Source organism: Macaca nemestrina, chromosome 16 (assembly GCF_043159975.1).
Source record: "Macaca nemestrina isolate mMacNem1 chromosome 16, mMacNem.hap1, whole genome shotgun sequence".
Classification (NCBI taxonomy): Eukaryota; Metazoa; Chordata; class Mammalia; order Primates; family Cercopithecidae; genus Macaca; species Macaca nemestrina.
The window spans coordinates 88,151,898-88,172,833 of record NC_092140.1 but is presented as its reverse complement, the minus strand read 5'-3'; the positions used below and the strand labels follow the sequence as shown (position 1 = coordinate 88,172,833).

At 36.3% G+C, this 20,936-nt stretch overlaps 1 long non-coding RNA gene across 1 annotated transcript in view; it reads left to right on the top strand.

Moving 5' to 3' along the window:
- The window catches only part of LOC112427438 (uncharacterized), a 160,963-nt gene that overhangs the window by 108,572 nt on the left and 31,455 nt on the right, over positions 1-20,936 (top strand). Inside the window, exons 2-3 of the long non-coding RNA XR_011614891.1 lie at positions 18,636-18,775; positions 19,246-19,410. This is a non-coding gene — a long non-coding RNA (uncharacterized lncRNA). The remainder of the gene's footprint in view (positions 1-18,635; positions 18,776-19,245; positions 19,411-20,936) is intronic.

Sequence of the window (20,936 nt, the reverse complement as noted above, 5' to 3'; positions counted from 1 at the left end):
TTCAAGGAGTTGGCCCATTTCAAATAAGTTACCAACATTGTTGTCATAAAGTTGTTTATAATAGTACTTTATTGTCCTTTTAATGGTTAAGAAATCAGTATTGATAACTTCTGTTTTTATTTTCAGTATCAATAGTTTTTGTCCTCTCTCTCTTTTTTTTTTTCTAGTCAGCCTGGATAGAGGCTTATTAATTTTATTGATATTTCCAAAGAGCCACCTTTTTACTTTGTTGAATTTCTGTATTGGCTTTCTGTTTAAACTTCATTGATTTCTACTCCAAATTTTATTACTTTTTCTCTTGCTTTAGGATTAACTTGTTCTTTATTTTCAGTTTCCTAGGTGGAAGCTTAGATAATTAATTTTGGATCTTTCTTCTTTTCTCATATATGAATTTAATGCTATATATTTCCATCTAGGCATTGCTTTTGCTGTATCCCACAACATTTAAGGTCATATTTTTATTTTTGTGTAATTCAAAATATTTTAAAATTTTCTTTTGAGAGTTTTACCTTGATCAACCTGTTATTTAGAAGTGTATTGCTTAATCTTCACATATTTGCAGGATTTTCCACATATCTTTCCGTTATTGTTTCTAATATAATTTTATTGTGGCCTAAGAATGCATTTTGCATGGTATCTATTCTTTTTGTTAAAGTGTATTTGTGGTAAAAGAATGTGGTCTATCTTCGTGAATATTCAATGGAAAATTGAAATAATGTGTTTTCTGCTGCTATTGAATGAAGTATTCTGTAAATACTAAGTAGATCAACTTATTTCATGGTACTGTTCATTTCAACTACCTCCTTAGCAGTGATCTGCCTGTTGGATCTAGCAAATACTAAAAGAGGCAAGTTGCAGTCTCTATAATAGCTATAATAGCAGGTTGTCCTTGCAATTCTATTCATTTTTGCCTCATGAATTTGGTACTCTGTTTTCAGGTGCACACATGTTAAGGATTTTTATGTCTTCTTGAATCAATCCTTTTATCATTATGTAATTCATTTCTTAATTCCTGAAAATTTTCCTTGTTCTGAAGTCTGCTTTGCCTGAAATTAATACAGCTAATCCAGCTTTCTTTTGATTCGTGTTAATACAGTACAGCTTTGTCAATCCTTTTGACCTACTTGTGTCTTTATTTTTAAAGTAGACTTCCTGTCGATAACATAGGGTTGGGTCTTATATTTCTAGTGACTCTCATTATTTCTGCTTTTGAGTTTGTTAGATCATTCACATTTAAACTGTTATTCATATAGTTAGATTAATATTTATCATATTTGTAAATGTTATCTATTTGCTGTATTTTTGTTTTGTTTTTATTTTCCTGCTTTCTCTGGTTTAATTGAATCAGATAATTTAATTGTTTTGTATAATGTCATCTTTTCCCCTCTTAGCATATGTTATATATTTTTTTTAGAAAACACTTAATGTTTCCCCTATACCTTGGAATATATGTTTTAAAATAACCTACATCCACTTTCAGGTAACACTGTACCACTTCACAGGTAGTGCAGGTGGTTTATAAAAGAATATTACAAATTTCTTCCCTCCATTCTTTGTAACATTGCTATATTCATTTCAATTATTCTTAAGCTATAATCACTCAATATATTTTTACCATTATTAATTTTTATAACTATTAGATTAAATAATAACAAAAAGAAAAGAATTAATTTGTATTGATTAATTTTATGACACTCTTTTGTTATGTATATATGAATTTCTGACCTATATAATTTTTATTACTCCCGCAAATTTCATTTAACATTTCTTGCAGGGTATGTCTACTGCGATGGATTTTTTCAACTTATATTTGTTAGAGAAACTTCTCAAGAATAATTTCAATACTAGAATTTTAAGTTGCTGTGTGTTTTTTTCTTTAACTACTTTAAATATTTCATTTCATTCTCTTCTTCTTTGCATGGTTTCTGATGAGAAGTCTGCATAATTCTTATTTGTTTCCAATATAAGTAATATGGCCTTTTTTTTCAGGCTTCTTTAAAGATTTTTTGTCTTCAGTGTTCTGTAATTTGAATACAATTTGGCTGTGGGTAACTATTTTGGTATTCACCTGCTTTGTGTTCTTTGCACCTCCTAAATTTGTGGTTTGGTATCTATAATTAATTTCAGAATATTCTCATCTATTATTACTTTAAATATTTCTTCTACTTTCTTTCTTCTCCTATTACTCACATTATGCATATGTTATACTTTATAAAATTATACCAGAATTCAAGATGTTTTGTTCTGATTTTAAAATTTATTTTTTTCTCTTTGCATTTTACTTTGGAAAATTTCTGCTGATCTATTTTCAAGCTCTCACCTTCTTTCCTTGGCCCTGCCTAATCACTGGATGAACCCATCAAACATATTTTTTAATATAGTGTTTATAATTTCTAGCATTTACTCTTATTCTCTCTTAAAGTATTCGTCTTTCTGCTAACTTTATCCATCTTGTGCTTTTTTTTCCTGCATGTTGCCTACTTTTTATTAGAGCTCTTAATCTATTAGTTATATTAATTCTAAAATGCACATTATCTGGTATTAAAGCTTGCTTTGCCTCTTCAGGCTGCTTTTTCATTTGCCTTTTAGCATGCTTTATAATTTTTGTTCAAGGCTGGACACAGTTTATCTGGTAATAGGAAATGCAGTAAATAAGCCTTTATTCTCAGGTTTGATGTTAATATGGCTAAGAGTTAGGTATATTTAATGATTGTTATAGCTGCAAGTGCCAGAGAGCTCAGTTTCTCCTGATATGCTTGTTTTTGGTTACCTTCAGGTCTTTGGGTTTCCCTAAGAACTAATTCTTAAGCAGAGTATGCACCTTGCGGCTCTTTCCATTGTAGTCCACTGTTACTACACTGGAACCTGATTGATGTGGTTGTAAGGTATGATGGAGGGAGCCCTCAGTATGACGGAGGGAGCCCTCAATAACCTAACAATTAAGTCTCAGCCTTTTAGTGGTCACATGTTCCTGGCTCATTACTTTCCCAATTGTTTCTTAGCTTTTCTGTTCCTCCCCTTAGGTGAGACAGGATACTGGAGTTGGACAATACCCTTTGCTCTTATTTGATAAAGATCTGGTAAAGTTTTTTCTTGAAGAATAGGCCTTTGTTATAGGAAATGTTTTGTGCATTTTTGATATGGTTACTTTTCTCTTCTACCTGTCAAAAATATGGGGTATCATTCTTGGATCTTTACCATCAGAATCTGGGTGGCTTCCATGAGGCTGTGCCAAGAGTTCTCACACTTAGCCCACACTCGGTCTCCAGCAATTTACCAAAATTACCATTTAAATGTTTCTTCCAGTTTATATCTGCTATGATATCTACTCTACATAAGCCAAATTTAGCTGTCATTCTCTGTATTCAGCTTTGACTCTCTATATTTGTCTTTCTTTCCAGATTTGGGGGGTGGCAGTTTGTCCTGTGAACTCAATTCTCTAATGAGTCCAAGAAAAGTCATTACCTAAAGTCAAAGAGGTTTTTTTTTTTTTAGTTTTTTTGTTTGTTTGTTTGTTTTAAAGTGATGGGGAGATGCCTTTCAAGTCCTTTACATGTCAAAGTTGAAACAAACTAGTGATTTCTTTTGAATTAAAAAAAAAAACCTGATATCATAAAATAGGCAATAGTGAAAGTAATGCCATGTCATGTAAAAAAGATTTTCTGTACAATTTGAAAAACACAATAAAAGAGCAAAAGAAGTCAGGCTTGGTTTCATCGTTAAATAGTATTCATTGATCACTGGAATTTTAATGAGGAATAAGACACTGCCCAAGGCTTTAAGTAAAATATTTGCCATTAGGGAAGGTTGACATAATAATAGGCAATTGCCATGCAGTTCCACAACAAAGCAGTATGGGAGCACACAAAAAATACCATTTATTCTTACATGAATGTTTTACATAAGTGTGTATGTTATGGAAAAATATAATTTAATGCCAGTCAGATAGTTGGATCCAGCAGTGCAAAGAAGGGAGAAAATGAGAAAAGAGGCACAAAGGAAGGAAAAAGGAAGAAAGGTGATCCACTATTACACAGCGGGATTTTTTTTTTTGACTTTTTAAAACTATTAACTATAGTTTGTTACCAGAAAAGAGATAGTTAAAACATGGGTTTTTTTTTTTTTCTGGATTTTTTGGATGATACCTGAGCTGGTATACCTTGGAGAGGATGAGACCTGTGCTGGTTTATGGAAAGTGAGCAGGAACTAAAAGGTATAAGGGAATGAGGAAATAAATTCCTTGAAAAGTATAATAAGGAGTAAGAAAATTCATTACTGGCAAAGTGAACAGATTCAATTGAACCTAAAACTCAGAGAGGAGCTTAGGTGGATTTTGGCGATATCACAAAATAACAAGAACTGATAGATAATATATAGCACAGCATTCAGTGGATTTTAAATTGACTTTTGGTGAATCATGTTGAGACTATAATGAAAGCTATGAACCTCATCCCCAGAAAGCATTTACACATATGAAGAATTCTGCAATTTACAATTTTATGGTGTATATTAACTCACTGAAGGCAATCTAGATTATGTTAGGTGATATATGGAGACAGTGAAATGGGTCAAGGAGAAAACCCTGGGAAAGGCCAATTTTTAGGAGAAGGAAGTAAATAAAGAGCCCATTAAAAAAGACTGAGAAGCAGCAACCAGATCAAAAAAAGGAAAACCAGAATAGATTTTTGTCATTTAAAAGAGTCGAGCATTACAATATAGCCAGTCAGCTGTGTCATATATAACAGAGAGATCTGGAAAGACAGTGATAAAGAGTGTTTATTGCAACTATGATTATTAGAGTCATGTGTGACCTCTACCAATGCAGCTTCACTGGAGTATTGAATATATGAAGCAGATTGTTATTGATTATATAGTGAGTGGGAAATGAGAAAGTGGAAACTACGAGCAGGAGAAATTAGGTTTAGCTGAGAAGGGAAGGAGAGAATAAAATAGACTCTATAAGGGGGCATGAGATCTATGGAAGGATTGTGATTTAAAGTGGAAAAACTTGATCTTTCTAATAACTTGTAGGTGGAAGAAAAAGTGGAGAGAAAATGCTAGGAAAATAGGAAAAAAATGTATATAACTGATGGAGTGAAGTCCCAAAGAAGGCAGGAAAGAAGTGGATGGAGGCCACAGAAGCTCCAGATAAGCATGAATGGAAAGAGTGAGGACTCAAAGGCTAAGCTGACAGCTCTAGGGAAATAGAGATGTCTCATTTATTCACCACTATATTCCTAGCAAGTGCCTGGAACAACGTTTCCATCTTCCTTGAAGGTCTTTTTTATGTTTCATGAAAAATATTACACTAGGTCCTGTGCACAACAATCCACATCCCTTGTGCCTTTATTGAAACTACCTCTTTACTTGAACACATTTTTATTCCTTTGAATCAAATAATCATCAGTAAAGGCATTAAGAAATCATCAGAAAGAAAGACAAAGATTTACATGCAAAGTTCTTCATTAGAGTTGTATTTATAATAGAGGATAAATGAAAACTCTTTAAGTGTCTAAAAGTAGAAAAATGATGAAGTAAATAATACTATATTCAGATAATATGGCCATTAATGTTTTCCATTTTTATTATCCATATCTGGGACATAATAGATGCTCAATAATTATTAGCTGAATAAATTAATAATCACATGAATAGATTAGCTTAATAAGGGCCCATTTGTGCATGCTTTTATCTTACTGAGAGAAAGGTTCCTAACCCTTATGAAATTCCATACTAGATCATAAAACTTCTGACTTTCTAATGGAAGCTTGGGTTAAGAGGATATTTTAGGGAAACCCTTTCCCAGAGTGTGTGTTTGTCTTCTTTCTGTGTTGCTATAAAATAGACATGGCCATCTGCAAGCAAGTTCTAGCCCTAGTTCAAAAAACAATTCTGAACCACTGTCATATACAATGCCCTGTAGTCAAAGATTATTATTCCTTACTAGCTTGATTTTGGAGGTTAGCTTTATGCAGATTTTTTTAAGTTTTATTTTAAGTTCAGGGGTACATGGGCAGGGTTGTTACATAGGTAAACTTGTGTCATGGGGGTTTGTTGTACAGATTATTTCATCGCCCAGGTATTAAGCCTAGTACCCATTAGTAATTTTTCCTAATCTTCTCCCTCCTCCCACCCTCCACCCTCCAATAGGCCCCACTGAGTGTTGTTCCCCTCTGTGTATCCATCGATCCTCATCATTTAACTCTCACTTACAAGTGAGAACATGCAGTATTTGGTTTTCTGTTCTTGTGTTAGTTTGCTAAGGGTAATGGCCTCTGGCTCCATCCATGTTCCTGCAAAGAACAGGATCTCATTCTTTTTTATAGCTGTGTAATAGTCCATGGTGTATATGTACTGCAAATGATGTTCCTAGGCTCCAGTCTCTGTAATATTGCAGAGAGCATAAAGGGGTACGGAGTGAGTGCTAGTTTGAAAAAACAGATCAAGCATCCAGGGAAGACAGGAGAGAAGCAGAAACCACCATTCTCCTTCACTACTGGCAGACAGGTTCCTGTCCCTGAGAGTCCTGAGGTTTTTCAACAGTTTCCAGGTATTCCCATACAAAGAACCTGACCTGGTGGTGCAGGCAGCTGTGACCATACAGTGTTTCCTTCAGATCCTGACCTGGCAGCATAGTAACTTCCTGATTCTTTGAATGCTTGCCACAAAACTAGGACCTACAATTGAGCTTACCTAAGTATGACAGCTGTATTTCTTCCAGGGGCTTTGAAACCACCTGAAATAAATCATGTATTCCTTGAAACACTGAGTAGTTTCTTTTTTTGAAACCAAATACCGACTGATAAAATTTCTCTCTAGCCGGAGGTAAGAAGCTGAAATACAAACACATGTTATAAGTGGCCTGATGCTCTCTCCTACCACTCTTAGCCTGTTCACATTCATTGCCGAATGGCTTCTGTCTTCCGAATACTTTCTGAATGTACTGTCATGGCCTCTATGTTGAATAGATTATGTTATGGTTTAATACAGACGTCCTATCATTTGGAAATTTTAAGAACCTAAGGAAATCATCTCCAGAAGTCTCCTTTTGAAAGCCTGTATGTTCCATTTACAGACTCACTAGACTGGATGCTTTCCTGTGGCTAATTTAGTGTTCCTATTGAAGTCATTCATTCTGAGTTTATTATTTGCTATATTATCTGGGAAAAATTATAAGACTCCTGGGAAAGCTATCCCTTCAAATTGATGCCTCCTGCGATGTTTTAGTAAGAAAATAATGCTGAACTTAAAAGCAGTAACAGAGCTGTGAAAATTAAAGAAATAATTAATAAATATACAAGGACACCCTACTTCCCTCACCTTGCAATCCATCGTATATACTGCTGTCAGAATATTTCCACCAAAATATTTCTGACTATGGCATCACTTCGTTCAAAACTTTCCAAATTTTACCATGACTACAGAATGAATAATAGACTTCTAAGCATGACATCTAAATTCTTTCATGATTTATGTCTTCCTAATTTGCTCTTCCAGGCAATTGCTCCTTTAATATACATTTAACCATCTCAAAAGACTGGACCTCTGGCCATATTTCAGACCATGGCAAATCTTGGTTGCTATCTCATGATTTTACCCTTTCACCTGTCTTGTTAAAATCTTACCCACTTTTTAGGTCTCAGACCAAACATCATTTTCTCCATAAATAGTTCTTGATCACATCAGCTCTCTTCTTTAAGTTCTCGCTGGCCTTTTTCTTTATTGCTTTCATGGGTTTGAGGCAATTCAGAGTAGTGAAAAAAGACAGTTGAAAATCACAGACTAAAATCTAGCAGGACAACTGAGATTGATAATATAGATTTTGGACCACAGAGAAGTGGTAGAAAATACTAGAGAGAAGTGATTACAGTTTGGTAAGAAGCAAGCATTTTACCTGGCATATTTAAATGCAGGTTATCCTATCTGTATTTGGGACCACAGAATGGAAAATACTAGCTTCAGAATTATGAAAAAGCTGAACTCACTCAGCAAAACTGGTTCAGCCCACTAAAATGGGATCTTACTACCTTTTGTAATAATTGCTCATTAAAGGCATCCTCCTCTGTGCTTGGTGAACTCCTGTTTTAAAGTTGGATTAATTTCTCATAGTGTTTTGGAGACAATTTAAGCATACTGAAAAAGACTCTTCAGAGATTCACAGCAACTTCTTCCTAAAGTATGGTTGTGATTATTTATTCATCCATGCATTTATTCTGACTTTTGAACATATATAATATGCACAGCTCAGCAGCAGAAATTGAAAATGGGAAAAGATTGGTGAGTCTGAAGAATAACAGCTATGTTTGACTGGCCTACAGATTTCTTGAAGATAACTCATAGAAGAAAGGATTTCCAAGGTCAAATGAAGGCAGATCATTAGAGGACCTTAGCTAATTAGGCAAAGGGTTCTAATTTATTTATTGGGCAAAGGAAAGTGCTACAACTCTTGGCCAGGGAAATAAGATAATCAGAGACATGATTTAGAAACAGTGTGACTTAGGCAGACAGAAGATTGGAAGCTGGAGAAATTCTTAGGCAACTATTACACTCATCTGTGTGATGGAGTGATTATCAATTCAGTAGGAACAGAGGGGAAGGAAGAGAGAAAGGTTTTAAGAGGTCATGTTCTACAACTGTAATGTGGAAACTGATTATATTAATGGGATACAAGCAAGGCTGGCTACAAAATTTGCAAAGCCCAGTGCAAATAAATGATCTGAAAACTGAAAAAAGGTAGAGCTCCTTTTTCAAAAGGCAGGAAAAAAGTACCATTAAAGGTATTAAAATATAAAGCTTATTCCTTTAAAATATGATTACTTACACATTATAAGAGGGGGTAATAGAGGTAAGTAAAAACATAAACTTCAAAATTGCAGAAAGATAATATTTTGGCATCATAATTTTATTTAACACAACCAATAACAATATTAATGTGATACGTTGATGTAGCACAATTTTTTTGGACTTTTCTGCAGTGACTTATTATGTCATCAAATTATATACTTTTAATTCAAAATATTTTGTTTTCAGTTAAATAATTGAAAGTGACAACAGTTGCTCCTGGTAAATGCAAGATCTCAAATAATTTTTTGATAATTTTTAATTTTGAAAAAGGTCTTTTTGCTGATGTAAATGTTATTGAAACTGTTAAGGGCATTTTATAAGCTAGAAAAATATTAAGATAAATTACTGATAAATTATTACTAAATTTATTTTTAATTACAGCTAGAGTTGAGGTCATGGAACAATTTTTTCTAAAAAAATTTAACTCCACACAAATCAATTTTGTATAATTTTAAAATGTAAATTCATTTTAAAATGTAAATTTATACAATAGCATTTTAGTGTTTCTCTGACATGTCCTGTAACTTGTGGAGGTTATGTGGATAAGTTATTAAAATAGCTTTGTTATTTGTGTATCATTGAAAACAGCTGTTTATGTATTTTATCACCATATTTTCAATTATAAGAAAAATGTCTAAAATCATCTTTCTTATTAATAATTTTTCATTTGAAGTTTTATTGAAAATAAGTTCTTTTCCATTGGATGTGGTGATATTTGAATTTAATTTCATTTCTAAGTCTGTGGATATTTATTTTTCAATGTTGTAGCACTTTACAAAACCAGAGATTTAAATTCTTATAGAATTCTAATCATTTCCAGATACGCTTTATTGCAATGTCCATGTGTACATAGTTATTCTGTAATATTTACTGAAAGTTTACTCCTTGATTGCATCAGTTCCTGTCCCAGCACTCTGGCTGGAGAATTAACATTTGCACACACACTACAATGACAGGTGCTGGAGCCAGAGGGTAAACTGGCCTCTTACTGCAGAGCCTGGCCTTTCCTCCATGTGAAGTCTCTTTCCTCTCCTAGTCATGGTCACTTCTGCTGCTGCTATCACCAATTTGGGCCCACGTACTACCAAGCCATGTCCTCAGAGCCTCCTAGCCCACAGACTTCCCCAAGGCATGCCCGTGCCTGCCCAAAAGAACAGCTGCTGTGTGTGCTGCCCCTGTTCCCCCAGCTGCTGCTGGGCCACAGCCCTACCGCCTGACATCTCTCCTCTACTCTGCTCCTGCACTTGCTCTTCGTCCCATCAGACTTCACTTACAAAACATTAATTGCAAAGATGAAATGAAGAGTGTCCAGATGTTGAGTGCAGAGCATTAAACCACATGTGGGGATAGGACCTTCTCAGCCTGGGGTCTATGGGACTGCACAGGTCCCAGTCCATGGACCCAGCCCTGAGTACAAGGGAGGGGAAAGAGTCTGAGATGATTTTGAACACTGGGAACTGAGTAAGCAATGTAACAGGTTGTATTAGTCCCTCTTACACTGATACAAAGGAACAACTGAGACTAGGTAATTTTTAAAGAAAAAGGGTCTATTTTGGCTCATGGGTCTGCAGACTGTACAAAAAGCATAGAACCAGCATTTGTTTCTGGTGAGGACGTCAGGAGGCTTCCACTCACGGCAGAAGGCAAAGGGGAAACAGGTGTGTCACATGGCAAGACAGGGAACAAGAAAGAGCAGAGGAAGTCTCTGGTTTTAACCACCAGATCTTGTGATGACTTACAGAGCCAGAGCTCATTCATTACCATGGGGAGGGCACCAAACTGATACAGGAGACAGAAAGAAATCATTTAGGCAGATAGTGAGGGCAGAAGAGTCCTTGGCAGAACTTCTCTTTTAATGAAAAGCAGCCAAGAAATCGTTTCTTTTCTAACAAAGAGCAGCCTGAAAGATGGAGCTGCAAGCATAGATAAGGAAGCTGGAAGCTTGCATAGGAGGAGGCATGTCCACCATAGGGGCTCCACCTTCCCTTTTTCGTTTGCATGTATATAGTAAGAAAGAAATGGGCAACATGGAGAAGCTCAGGCAGAGAACCCACCTGCATAATAAAAGATTGGGGTGGGGGCTGCCAGCAATTCACACCCTATGCAGATGGCACACCCGGTCCTAACTGGCTTTTTGTGCCCTATGTAGATCAGACAGGGCCTCCCCACTAGCTCATCTATAAACTCCCCTGCATTTCACCACAGATCAGCAGCCCATTTTTCCGGGCCCCCTTTCTGTAGTAGCGAGCTATTCTTTCTTTCACCTATTAAACTTCCGCTTCTAACCTTACCCTTTGTGTGTCTGCATCCTTGATCTCCGTGGCTATGAGACAAGGAGCCTTGGGAGTCACCCCAGACAGTGAGGCCGCTTCAAAACCATTAATGAGGGATCCACCCCCATGATTCAAACACTTCACCACTGGGCTTCATCTCCAACACTAGAGATCACATTTCAACATGAGATTTGAAGGGGACAAACATCCAGACTATATCATAAGTAATGGAAACCCTCGAAGAATTAGTTTGGAAGGGGTAGGAGTGGAAAGAGGCAAAAAATAGTTATTTCCATTTGACTAATCAACTGAACAGAGATAGCAAAACATAAACCTAACCAAAGTTTAAGCAGTAAGCACTTCAAATGGAGACTCATTTGCCAGAAACAAGCAGCTGTGAAAGAAATTACATCCTCTTTCCCATTTACTTTTCCCTTTTCTTTTTTGGGTTCTCTTTTCAACTTCTGCATCCCCTGCACCTCCCTTACGTGTTCCATGGCTGCAGTAACACAACCCTAATGCAGTTAATGCAGCTCTGATGCGTATCTTCACATTCCTTGACACTCCTCTGGAAGGACTGTAACTACAGCCAATTAAATGGAAGCAACATGTAGAAGGCATACCATTTCTGCCTGGTTCTCTTGGAACATTCATCCTCCAGATGTTTCCTGGAACACTATTTCTGAGAACCCAGCTTGGTGCTATAAGAAGCCCAAAGCATGTGCAGGTGTCCCAGGCTCTGACCCAGCCGAGTTCTGCCTTTTCATCATCTCTGCACAGGCATCATGCTTGGGCTGAGGTACCAGGCGCCTGCAGCTGATTTGAGCCCCTTCCCTGCTGGCCTTTAGTTGTCACCCTCAGCCTTCATGTCTTTCCAGCTGAGGGCCCAGGCATCATACAAGAGAGACAAGCCATTCCCACCTTGTTTGGATTCTTAAACTATAACATCAAAGCATGATAAAATGGTGGTTTTTATACCACTACGTTTTCAGTTTGTTTGTAACCCAGTAATGGTAATTGTCATGATCTTTCAACACAAGTTGGAGCAAAAACAGATTTTTTTCTCTCAGTTCATTAGAATAGGCTAAAATATTTTAAAGACACTTACCAAAATGCTAAGGATAACAAAAATAAAATAATATAGGATATATAGAAGGTGCCTTAAAAATCTTTAAGCATACAAGTGTTATATTTCTGATACTAGTATATCTAATTTGTTTATAGGCACACATTCATTTTATTGAATGAGAACCCAGAAAAGTATATTTTTAAATTCTTAAACTGTTGTTTTCTACTCCTCTTTCTTTTGCATCTCTTCTTTCTTAAGGAGATGCTATATACAAGTAATGAGCCTTCAAGGGAAAACAATGGAAGGACATATTTCTAGATGCGCAATGCAATGCAGACAGTCCTCCAGGTCATCTAAAAATCACAGTCCAGGTACCCAAACTCTAGTTTCCAACCCCCTTCCTCCCCTACTCCTTTTCGGGGAGGTCACATAAAACTTTACCAAGCAAGTGACAATTTAGCCAAGCCTTAAAGGACACCTCGTGTTTGGTAAATAGTTAAAATTCAACAAATATTTGGAATAAATGAATGAGGCAAAGGGCCAGGAGAAAAAGAAGAAACAGTGGCCAGGTATACTGTTGTGTCCCATAGTTTGGCCATGAGATGCTGGGACCTCTGAGCATACTTCTAAGGACAGTGGCAATATCAGCTGAGTGCAATGGGCTAAAACAAACAAACAAAAAGAACTGCTATAATTTCTCAGCCAAATCAGAAAATGTGAGCATTTTCTGCCTAACATTTGTCAACCATGAGATTTATTTGGACCTGAAACTTACTTTTACAAACTTTAATGTCATAGAAAGATGCCTTTAGTCAAAAAGTTGCTTGACACTTTTCCATCTCAATATTTAGTTACATAAACTTAAAAAAAAAAGTCATTTCAATTGAGTATTAAAAATATCCATAATAGAGACTTTTGACAGTTGTCATAAATTTTACCAAATTCCCCTTTGTTTATCTTTTTCTGTATATGATTTGAAAAATCAAAGCTATGTTTTCAAAGCTGAAAGACCGTTTAACTTAATAAGCACTAATAGGGCTTACCAATCATAATAATTAAAAAACACTCAACAACTCAAAAGAGAAACAGTGATTAAAGGGAGGCTTGATTTTGGAAAAATTAACAATCTGACTTCAAACAGTAAAACCTACATGTAGATACACACTACATGTAGATACACACTACATGTAGATACACACTACATGTAGATACACTACATAGTTGTAGTGTATCTGGGTATCACTGTGCACATATGATAGGGCAAGGAAAAAGCCACTAGGGGTTTGTGGTAACATAGACAGCCAGCTGTGATTTTAAAAATTAAATGCAAAACATTTTGGCTTTATAAAAATGTTTTTATCTCAGTAAAAAAAATATGTAAATTTCCTCTTGCCCTAAACATCTGAACACTGATTTATTTTATATTCTGCTTGAAAATATGGATTTGGGGAAAACGGTCACCTGTCTTTCAGAACTCAGAAGAGGAACCCATGAGTCAAACAAGAATCTCAAATCTCTCTCTGCAGCTTTTCACAAGAAGTTAATAGCAAACACTGCAATGCCAGAGATAGAATACAAATATTTTGTGCTTGAGTTTTGCTTTAAATTCATGAGAAAATTATCAATAAATTAGGCTTACCAATGCTTTTGTGTTCTGTGTCTCTATTCTAAGATGACAACCAGAAAACATATTTTTATCTAACTCTAATCATCTTTTTATTGAGAGGAGAAAAACAATACCATTATCAAAATTTCTCTCTTCCCCACTCCCACCTGCTTTTAACATTTGGGAACCATTCTGCACTTATGCTTTCAGATAATAAATACACACATATGCAGTGTTTCCTTATAATTAAAAGTTTAGCATCTTTATGATTTTAAAATGTTTTATACTTTTCATTAGAAACAAAATAACATACTGCAGTAGCAAGGCAAATAATATACCCTTAGGAAGGATATTATCTTAAGCTACTTTTCAGCCCTTTACACTTTCATTTGAGTGATGTTGAATCTTGTCATATAATGAAAGTATGGATAATATCAGCTTGCTGAGGTGCAAAGAGAAGTGCCTTTCAATCATCAGTGCATTTAACAAACTATTTTTTTTAGCACCTGTCATCTCAAGCACTATTCCAGACAACTGAACTGTAGAGACAAACTTAATATTGATAAACTTGATAAGCAACATGATTGCCCTCAAAGAGCTTACATTTTGGTTTACATTGAAGGAAAACAGGAGTTCAGAAATAAATCTAAGGGGCCACAAATTTTCTAAGTCAAGGTCATTGGAAACTTGCCAAATTTAGAAATGAATAGCTTCTCAAAGTTATACCTTATTTTGATTCTTTTAAGAACAATGGGCCAGGCGCGGTGGCTCATTCCTGTAATCCCAGCACTTTGGGAGGTCGAGGTGGGTGGATCACGAGGTCAGGAGATCGAGACCATCCTGGCTAACATGGTGAAACCCCGTCTCTACTAAAAATACAAAAAAATTAGCCGGCGTGGTGGCGGGTGCCTGTAGTCCTAGCTACTCAGGAGGCTGAGGCAGGAAAATGGCGTGAACCCGGGAGGCAGAGCTTGCAGTGAGCCGAGATCACGCCACTGCACTCCAGCCTGAGTGACAGAGTGAGACTCTGTCTCAAAACAAACAAACAAACAAACAAACAAAAATAATGAATGAGAAATTTCAAAACTTTAAGTGCTAGATATCTGTCAAAGGGCTTTATTCTCTTTTGACGTTAAGAAAAAATTCTTCCTTCCCTGTTTATGCCAATGCCAAAATTATTCAGATCCTACTTTCTCTGCAGTCAGCCTTTTGCTAAATATGGAGTTGTTTCAAACATTCTGGTCATCCTGCACAGAGGACCTGGCAAAGTTTGCTGGGAGTAACAAATGGCCCTGGTGGTCTATGAGACCTGTGGCTAGGTCTATGTGTATTTTCACTCAACTCCTTCAAAAGATGGAGATATATTGACCCCTTTAATTTCCTCATCTGGAAGAAAAAAAGAACAAGTCTAATGGAGATAGTCAATTACATTTTAACCATGTCATGGGCAAATCTAATGGTAACATCTGTGGTAGATTTCTTGTTATTCTCTTCTCTGCATTCACGGCCCTTTGCAGAGTCACTTTGTAGCTTCGCTCATCAGAAATGAAATGTAATCTGAATCAGGGATCATATTGTTACTTGCTTTAGCTAATAGAATGTAGAGGAGGCAATGTGTGCAAGTTCCAACCCCAGAACACAAAAGGCTTTGCATGCACCCACGCTCTTTCAGAACCTTGCACTGCCATGGGAACAAGCCCCGGCTGGCCTGCACAAGATGAGAGACCCTGTGAGGAGAGGCTCCAATTTTCCCAGCTATCCCTGCTGAGCCCATCATAGACTCGCTGTTCTTAGGCAACCCATCAGCTGACTGCAGAAACACGGTAATTTGGACAAGATCAGACCAGGCTGTCTCAGAACAGATGAACTGCCCAACTGAGCTCAACCCTGCAAAGTCTGAGCTAAAAAAATTGTTATTGTAAGTCACTAAGTTTTGGAGTGGTTTTAACATGTCAAAAACTAACAAATACAGTATTTGATCACAATTTATTACCTCATTTTAAATACTTTCTCGATTCTGTCACAAAATTATTAAACAACCGATAATAATAATTTTCGCAAACACAGAGCTCTCTCAGGATTTTGTAAACATAATTCATTCTCTTCCGTTGTTGAAATATATAACCAAAGGTCAAAAAATTGAGATTTTGGTACAAATTCTTTAATAGGCAGTTTGATGTAAAAACTAACTTGACCATTTGGTTGTATAATTTCTCTACCTTATAACATTCTGCTCAATGAATAGTGATATAACCCATGATGTATTCTAGATAATGCAGAACATTACCTAGAACAAATGTAACTCAATAGTTTGGACTCAATTGATTGGACTTCAATCATGTTAATAAATATAGTTGAAACTCCTTTATTAAAATCTTCTGAATTTTCAAAAAACTTAATTAAAATTTTTGAATATAAATAATAGGTAACAAAGTTACAATAACTTAAATGTCCTCAGTTTAGTTAATTAGTTAATTAGTTTAATTAGTTACTAAAACCTCAGCAAATGTCCAAATTATAGCTGTATCTTGCAAATTCCTTTTTTAAGAGGTATTTCCCCTCTCCTCCTTTCTGGTCCCAAGTACACATTATCGACCTGGGTGGCAAGGTGACTTTCCCATTATACACAGTATGCTCAGGGCCCAAGACCTGCAATATCTTTAGAGACCCACAAAACATGCTTTAAAAAAAAAATTAAAATAGGAAGTAAAACCAATATAAGAATAATGAATAGGTAACCATGAATCCAGCCTGTATTATTTTTACCTTTCTATCAGTGTAGTCACAAAATATATTTTCTAATATTTTTGCATGGATAAAGGAGTCCACTAGGGCAAAAGTGCCTGTGGTTGGGAGAAAGATGAGTCCTCCTGAGAGACTGTTTTCCTTCTGCTAAGTGGCAAGCTTGTGGACCTTTCTGGTGAAGATCAGAGCCTCTTCTTCCTAGGCAGGTCCAGGCTGTTTGCTCTTTTGTGCTCCCAGCACCTAAATGTTGACTTTTTAAAACCTCTGATGTTCTGCATGTGAATGTCGTTCTGCATGTGAATGTGGTCTCTGTGTGCTGGCAAGACACCTTAATCCACAGGCATCTTCTGTTCTACCACGTCCTCCTAGAAACCCAGGTATACCACTGACAGATTGTGACAGCTCCTCATGTTCCTGGGCACCACTTCTCTAGGCCTCATCTCCCTCTCCTTATTTCCCTTGTCCCAGCAGCACAGTTAGAGCAATAAATGGTTAGCACCTACTGGGAACCCATTCCACTCCCTGCCTCTGCCAGCCCGCCTTTTATGTCCTCTTCTTGACAAAAATAATCAAACCAGTTTAGCATTATTTGAATCTTCCCATGGATTGAAGAATGTGGCCCCAGACATAGTTTAGTTGGTAAAACACACAAAACATCTGTTTTGGTTATGCATATTCATATGTTAGTAATCCTAATGGAGTGTGAAGGTACTATAGCCAGTACTTCCCATTTTATAGGTAAAATTTACATATTATCTAACATAAATAAAAATATAGATAAAGTACAGAAATAATATAAACAAATAACAAGAAATTGTCCAGAGGGAAAAATAAATCTTATACTATTTGTTCAAATGAATTGGTTATTTCAAATTTTGTCCTGATAGAATATTTTCCCAGGGTACAATAAAACAGAAAACAAATTTTTACTGTAGGCACATAAAATGTCCCTTTTTTGTCATCATAACTTGAATTTTATGGAAATAAAATTCAATAATTTCCTATGAAATAGGAGCAGCTTGCTAGTAGAATTAACTCCAATGGACACTAGATAAAATACCTTTGAATCAAGATATCAAAACGTATTTTGTTTTTAAAAGAAATATATCTCATTTGAAACTGTGAGATGCACAAAGCCAAGATGTAATTTTTTAAAGGCTTCTAGAGTGTGTGAATATAAAATATAAAATTAAAAAGAATTCACATATATTTCAAAAAGCAATTAATATCTAAGAATATAAGTTCATTTAACAGAAAACAAGCTGAAAAGATAGAATATAAGTCAGATCTATTTGACCCCAAATTCCATGACCTTTTCACTATATCCGTGATGGCAATTATGTGCAACCTACGATGCAACCCGTCTCACCCACTTTCATAGTGGACATGGCTAATCAATCGTGAATATTTTCTGCCAAGTCAGCTGTGGTCTTCAAAGACCTCTCAACACAGAAGTTCAGAAAATCAGTCATAAGCAAGCATGCAACCTGAAACCTCTTTGCAATATCTCTGTTATATCTTCAGTCTGTGTATACTTTGTCCAATTTTATCTAACAGGGATGATAAATTTTTAAAAATCCCCCAATATCATCTCCCTCTTGGAAATACATTTTTTTATTTTTCTTACCATCAGGCAAATCCATGAAATATATGTTCCTAGGGAAAGTTGGGAAAGATAATTTTCTAGAATAAAAAAGCCCATAGAGTGGGGAAAAATAGTGATGTAAGGAAGGTTCCAGACAGAAAGGCATGCAAGTTTTCCTTCATGGGAAGGTTTCCCGTTGGAGAGCAGGGAGATTTGCGTGGGCCCTTACCGTGGGTGAAGATGCTACCTGAGTCATAAGAAATATCTAGTGCCTTCATCCCTAAACTGGGACAAAAATGGAGAGAATGGAGGGTGGGAATGTGGGGAAGAGGATTATTTGAGAGTGTGTGTGTGTGTGTGTGTGTGTGTGTGTGTGTGTGTGTGTGTGAGAGAGAGAGAGAAAGAGAGAGAGACAGAGAGGGGAGAGAGAGGGAAAGGAAGAAGGGGACTAAATAAATTGGAGAAAAATCCAATAATATCTGGTCCTGCGTTCTAATTTCTTTATTTTTTCAGCATACTGTGTGTTACCACAAATACAAAGTGACAGAAAGACACGATAGATGGGCTTGAGACTGTGCCCCAGCAGACATAGCCCCTCCTACAATCTCTGGATGACATGTAGGAGGCTTTATGAGTCCTGGAAAAGAGTACAGGTGAGTAAGAGCATCTATGGACCCCAGAAGTCAGGGATCTGGACAGGGGAAACTACTAGTTTAGAATTCATACCTAAGGCAAAGATCAGCAAACATAGAATTCAACAGTGGATGCTAGCGCAGTGGGATGGCTGAGACTCTACACTGCTCATTCGGGTTTCCAGTCCTAACCGTATATCACTTGCTGTTGGCAGAGCTGACAACAGAGCATTTCTTTCTCGAGCCCTTATCTTCACCGCAGTCTCCTCTTGGATGAGAATACCACATTCCTCCGCACTCAGATGTCCTCTTAGGAAGTTGGATGGGGAGGCAAAAAAAAGTGTTTTGCAGGGAGAAAAAAAGCTAGAAGAGAGAGTTTAAACTTCAAATTCTTCAAATTGACTTAATAGTTACTATGAGGAGGCAGTTTTAAATTTGGGGAGATTGTTACATTTTAATAACTTATTTAACTTTTTTTTCCTCGCCATCAGAGGGAATGGAAACTCCAAAGTACAATGAAGACAGTTAATAGTTAAGAAGAAGGTGCATTTATAAGAAACTCCAAAGGAAGGAACATTTTATCTCATTTTTCCATTCTTCCATTTTCATTGTCTGTGTAATCAGTTTTCAGCCACTAAAAGATGAACTCAGCAGAGGTAAGTAACACTGGGAATTTACCTGCAAGTGCTATTATTCCCATTCTTCAGTGAGAGAATCAAATGCAGATGTTTGTTATACATTTGGGGTTCTGCAGCTAGAAAGTTGCCAAGCAAATATTTGAACAGCAGTCAGCCTGATCTCATACTCTATCTTCTTTCCACCATAAACTATTTCGCATCCAAACACCTTGTTGGCTTCTTCATATTGACACTCCATCAGGCACCTCAAACCAAATACATCCAAAACTGAACATATCATCTTTCCCAACAAACCTACTCTTTTATTCTATGTATTCATCTCAGAGAATGTTGTCTAAACCAGAATCATACCAGATTTCCCAGTCTTTCTCATTCTTTTTAATTGTTCAGCAAACCCTATCCATTCTATCCTCTGAATGTCAGCACTCCACAGATCATCTTTGAATGCAGGATAGGAAATACCTATATAGAGATATTATACTTATAAATAACTGTGGTAGGAGCCATGGCTGGAAAATTTCACTGTTACTTAAATAAAACCAACGCAGTGTCTACAGTAAATCAACCAATGAGCAACATGGAACCCAAGCACCTCCCTTGAAATTAGGTTTTATTTATTGAAAAAAGGAAATGAGATTCTAGGGAAGCTAGAAGGATACTCATTTTCAAATCAGATTCAATGAACAGAAATCTCAAACAGAAGCACTATACAGTTCAAAAATAAGACTGAGGTGTATTAGGAAACACCTGGGACCAGTTTGGGTGAGCCAATCAGAATGCTTTGCATTGTAAAAGAAGGAGGATTCTCCAAGACAAAATCCACACTCCTGCACCTCATGGCAAATACTGTGTGCAAGAAGCTGTAGGCACTGCCCAAAGAAAGAGGAAAATTCTCAGGGGCGTCCACTCATTCCTGAACAATCTACAAAGCATGAGAATGATAGTTGCTATTGTTGTTTCTTTCTTCTTCCCTCCATCCCTCCCTCCCTCTCTCCTTCCTTTCTTCCTTCCTTCTTTCTTTTCCTTTCTTTCCTTTGATTTGTTCATTCATTTGCTTTTAGATGCACTGTGTTCGAGATCAGTTATAGAATTAATAGAATTGATATTCAATTAATAAAATCAATATAAACTAATGAAAACTACATTTCACACTTAAAAGAAGTTCAATAAAATTATATATGATTTTGTAAGATTTTGATGTAAAATTTTATATTTTCTCATCAAGTAATAGGTGAAAAGAAAATGTTTTATGTTTATTTACATTTCTCTTTTTCTTATCTAATTAGCTCTGCTAAAGATTTTGTATGTATCTTAGTCTTGTCCCACATTATCTTTGCTGACTGTTGCTTTTTTATTTCGAGGTCTTTCCTCTCAGACTCTGCTCATGAACTTGCTCAATCACTTTAAGAATCTGCTGTAGAGATTTGCATACTTTGATTCCATCCAGCATTCATTACCTGCTTTAATCGCCACATGACAATGCTCTGCCACTGGCTGCTCAAAGTTGTGTCTCTTCTGAACAACCTGGTATCTGGGCTGTTCCC